This window comes from Herpailurus yagouaroundi, unplaced genomic scaffold (assembly GCF_014898765.1).
Source record: "Herpailurus yagouaroundi ecotype Mexico unplaced genomic scaffold, PumYag 67700, whole genome shotgun sequence".
Lineage (NCBI taxonomy): Eukaryota > Metazoa > Chordata > Mammalia > Carnivora > Felidae > Herpailurus > Herpailurus yagouaroundi.
In genome coordinates, this window is record NW_024420499.1 from 2,435,321 (window position 1) to 2,440,280 (window position 4,960).

The 4,960-nt window shown below is 48.1% G+C and overlaps 1 protein-coding gene across 2 annotated transcripts in view; it reads left to right on the plus strand.

The window, feature by feature from the left end:
* The first annotated feature begins 835 nt into the window (after window positions 1-835).
* Window positions 836-4,960, plus strand: part of AMOT (angiomotin) — a 60,734-nt gene continuing 56,609 nt past the window's right edge. The window contains exon 1 of one of the 2 annotated variants that reach the window (XM_040468501.1): window positions 836-1,273. The gene's annotated coding sequence lies outside the window, so the exon portion shown is untranslated. Of the gene's footprint in view, window positions 1,274-1,336; window positions 1,356-4,960 lie in introns of those variants that run through there. The other variant, XM_040468502.1, reaches the window with a different exon arrangement.

Consider the following 4,960-nt stretch of genomic DNA (forward strand, 5'->3'; position numbering starts at 1 on the left):
CAGTAGCTGGGGGAGAACGGAAAGCTAGACAATGGTCTCTTGTTTAGTTTTATTAATTTTGAGGGCGGGTGGGACAAAAAGATCGGATGGACGACGCAAGTGACCAATCGCGAGCGAATCCTAGGCCGGGATTCACCAACCGGTAGCGGCGAAAGAAGGGTGGGTGGGACTTACTCTTAGCGGCCCGCTCCGCCCAGGCCGGCCCTCCCAGCCCGCCCAGGAGGCGGAGACTCCGCGGAGGCCCGCCCACGCCACCCCCGCCGCCAGCGCGGCCCGCCAAAGGGGAGGGGGGCGGGAAGGGGGAGGCTAAGGGGACCGGAGGAAGAAAGAAGGGTGTCGCACAGAGCTGCGACCTGGGTGGGGGCCTGCTGGTCATAGGAAGCAAGAGGGGAGGGAAAACGAAGGAGCGCTGTGCCTTCCTGCATTATTTTGAGCAGACGGCGAGAAGCTGCTTTTCAGCATTTCTATTATTTGTGTTTCTTCCTCCCGCTGTGGGGCGGGGAGCCGCGCTGGCTCTCCCACGCGACTCCGCTCCGCTGGTGTCGTAGATTATTATTGTAGTCTTTGCAGAACCCTTTCCTTCCTCCCAGCCAGTCCTTGCGTAGCCTCTCAGGACTACAGTAAGCGCGTAAAGCCACACGAGTGGGAGGACTAGAGCTAGGACCCCCCGCTTTAGCCAGAGTGGCTGGACCCCGCCGTTCAATTGTTTGAAACTTCCCCGCCCCCTGGCCCCGCCTCTCTTCCGCCCCCCGCCCCCCCTCCCCAGGGTCCAGGCCGGCTCCCTCCCTTCTTTCCCCGCCCTCTACTCCGCCCCCCTCTCTAGTCCACCCCCCCAAGCCTGGGCGGTCCTAGCCGCTCACCGCAAGAAGAAAAGCCACCCATTCGTCCCCCTCCCCTACCTCCCATCCTTTGCCCAGGAGCTGCCTTCATCGCAGTCACGCCCCTTCCTTCCGAGGAGCTTTCTGGCTGCTCAAGCTGGTAGACCCCCTGATTTATTCTTCCATCTCCGCTCTCTTTCGCCTCATCCTCTCTTAGTTCTCACCGCTCCCTCCACCCCCCACCTCCAGTCTGTCTTGCCTCCGACCATCCGCTGCTCCACCCTCCGGCCCGGTATCCTGCCTGTCCACTGCCACCAAGGAGAGCCCGGACCGAGCAGCGAGGAGGGGAGCAGCCGGGAGTTGGGGCTTCCCCCTGCCCATCCTGGCCTCCGGCCCGGGACCGAAGCCACTTGAGCGAGCAGAGAGTCGTCACCTTGTCTTCGGTGCCTTCAGGGGTAGGAGACGCATGGTTACTTTTCGCGGGGAACTGGGGCAGGAATCCATGGTGGCATGAACTTGATCGTGCCCTCGGCGTGAGTGAGTCGATCTAGATGCATGTGGGGATGCCCGGGTGTTCTACTTTCTTTGCAGCCGGCCTTGAGTTTTCCAGGATGAGCAGCAAGTTAAATGGGTTAAAGAGTGTGCGCTGCTTTCCCGTCCTACGGAGATGCTAGTGGGTACCACTACTTGACGGTACTTTTACTTCCGTGCCTCCTTGGGTGCTTGTAGGTATCTAGGTAATTAAGCACAAAAAGAATGAGGGAACTGCAGGTCAACATTTACCTCAGGAGGAATGTCTATGGGCGCTTATCTCAGATTGCTAGATGCGTTCCTCCTAAGTGTTTAGAGTCGAGGTGGGGGCTCACACTCCCCTCCCCCGGGGGCTGTGAATTCTTGAAGTCTTAAAGTCTAGGAGTAATCTACAATGCTACACTCCTTTTGGTAGATGTGTGTGTGTATGTGTTTGGTGGTGAGGAGGGGATTGCCCATTATCTGCTTTATAGATGTTAGTAACGAGTTTTGCAGGGTCATGCAGGTGCCTTGAGGGTCCCAAGCCTTGGCCACTGTACATTGGAGCTTCGACAGCAAGGTGGATTTATTGATATGTGAAAACAAAGGAAAGGAAAAGTGAGAGGGAAAGTGACAGTCTTTGTAGTCTGGTAAATTGCCACCAATGATAGTATAATAATAATTTGCAGCAAAGAACTAAATACAGCTAAATGAGAAGAAAGGAAACGTTTGTGAGGAAATAGCATTTTCAATCTCTGGCATGTATTTTAGAAAGAGTTGTAGAACACCTTGGAGTGTCTAATTTCGTTCTCCTACCTCCTCCCGCTTCTCCCGGACCACCACGTTAAGAGTGGAAGTTGGGAGGTGTTTAAAACTCTTTTGAATATAACCCTCATCTCCCATCCAGAGAGGAAGATAATTAGTCACCATAATCTTCAATAATGGAGGGCTAAGGTGATTTAAGTCTCCTTGAACTACGTTTTGTGAAAAGTCCTTTCCCCGGGCCAGCCTTTGTGAAGCCTTCTCAGTTAGACCTTTCAGCACCCTCATTTAGTAGCTAAGAATACTTTGAAATACCATTTTGGAGGCAGGATAAATTTTCACCCGTCTCCCACCTATCTCCAGTTGAGCAAGCATGACAAACTTCTAAGAATGGTGGTCTTCAAAGACCTGTTACCAAGATGTCACCAACCCATTGCTTCTTTGGGAACCAATTCTTTGGCTCTATTTTTAAATCATTGTGTTGGTTGATTTTAATGGGGGAAAGGAAAGCAGGAAGGGAGAGAAGGAACGTTACAGGGCGACAATTTTAAAGGCTATCGTCTTTCAGATCAGCTGGGAGGGAAAAGTTGGCCTGACCAAACTACATTTTATAAGTGTCCTGGGACATTTTAATAGCCAGGTTGTTGTAGAGTAGTTGCATCTATTTACAGATGATAACTCAGGTTCCAGTTATTCTGTATGGGTTTATCCGGTGTCATTTACAGACACTTTCTGGCACTACATCATACTTCATTTTAAGACACTTCTTTCTTTGGAAAAGTCTGTGGCTCCATAAAATTGAAAGTGCTTTTTCTAACTTCATGGCTTGCTATGAAGTAAACCTCTGCCCATGCTTGTACGTAGTTACTTTTATGTGAAAGTTGGGGATCGGTTTACCTATTTAAAAGATTTCAGGAGGAAATTTAAAAATTCATACTCGATACCATTTTGGATTTGGAAATTGAAAGCTCATTTCTGGTTGGTGAAGTAGGGATTATGAGACTAATGTATAGCCATGGCACTTTGTGGACTTGCATTTTCTGAAATTTTGTAAAGAGCGAATCAGATGCTTTCTAGAATGCCTTAAGAACAGTCTATTCAGAGCACAGAAGGATGGATGCTATGACCTTGAGGTCCCATTGAGTGCCAGAATTCTAAGTGGGTACATCTGCTTCTGTGCCTCTCCTAAGAGCCCTCTCCCAGGGCCTGTGCCTTCTTTAAAAGGGTGTCTTTGTAATTAAGCAGCCTGTCTCTCCCACCCCCCTTTCTTCCTTTGATCCAGCTTTTTAAGGCCTTTTTCCATTTGGAAACAAGAGGAGTTTCTCACACTCTCCTACTCCCCTCTTAAGGTTTCTTTCCCTTTACCCCCAAAGAAAGTCTCCCAAAGTTCTCAGGGTGGTTATAAGTTGTTTTGTTTTGTTGGAGTGAAGGGGATGTTACCAGTGAGGAGAAGTAGAGGATATATTCCCTCTTGGGAAATGCTTGTGGCCAGGTAGCCTCTTCCATGGAGACTGAGCATTTGGAATGCATGAGAGCAGTCTATTCTTAGGGACTGTCTGAAAGAAATTGTCCTTTGCACCCATTAAGTGCAGCTAAAACCCACTGAAAAGGGTGGACAGAGGTGTGTGTGGTCGTGGCTGAGCCTTTTAGGATGGTAAATGGGTAAATGTTCCCAAATCTCTTATTACATCACCTCTTTCCCCCATGGATTCAGTGGGTTTGGAGATCTGCTTGACAAGTTAATTAGCTTGGGACTAAACCAATTTGTTCAGAATTGTGCTCTATTGATTTCCTGTCCCCAGGAATTTTTGTTGGTGGTTTTCTATGACGTGTTGCCTTTAGTCTTGCTTACTTTTTCGTTCCTTGCTGCCTTTTGTGGACTTTGGTCCAAAATCTAGGGTCCCACCCCCAAGTCAAAAGTTAGAATTTGGTCGAAGGAACTAAGGGGGCATTAAACACGCTGCCCATACTGCACTGCCCTCCTCCATGGTGGGCTCCTGACCCCTTTTAACCCGGAGAAAAGAGGGAAGTTTCCCCTTCTACACACAACACACAAAATCTGAACTGAAAAAAAAAAAAACAAGGGGAAAAAGAAGGAAAATAAGAGGCCATTTGCTTTATAAAAGAACCCACTACAGGTTTCTTGGAAAGAAGTAGCTTTCTTAGTTAGTGCCTTTGAGCTATGACTTGGTAATATAAAGCTTCACTATAACCGGGCCTTCTCAGAAACTATTTATTGCATCAAGGAAGACATTAGAATTTTGTTGTAATTATTATAGCTTGAGTTAAGTGAGGCCATTATTTGGCCTTTGAAATCTTTTTGTTATATGGGATGGAGTTAATTGTCTAGATCATTCTGGCTTGTAATAATGCTGGCCACGTTTAGCTCCAGCGGACAACCCCTTGTAGATGGGAGGTGGTACGACTTTCTGGAAAGAAATCAGACTTCACAGACACTGCTAAGTCTGACGGTGGGACTCTGCCCCATAGAGGTAAAGAAATTTAATGCTGGTTGTTGTATTTGAATAACCCAAGGGTCCAGAAAATTGCTTCTGGTAAGTGACGTCACGTGGTGCCGTTTTTCATCGGATAATCTACAATAAGCTTTCCTAGTGAGCCTGCTGGTGCATGGGACGTGGGCTGTAAGCCCACCTCTAACTCAGTTTACTGTCCTTGGCAAGTCCTCTGTGCATTGTGAGGAGCTGGACAAGGTGATTTTGAGAACCAGTTCTGAGAAGTTTATGGTTCCCTTCGTAGACCTCCACTTGGGACGTGAGTGTGAATGATTCGTACCAGAATGAGGTGCAGCAGTCATTAGAAATACAATCAGGTAGTCATCTGGATGTAAAAAAAAAAAAAAAAAAAAAAAA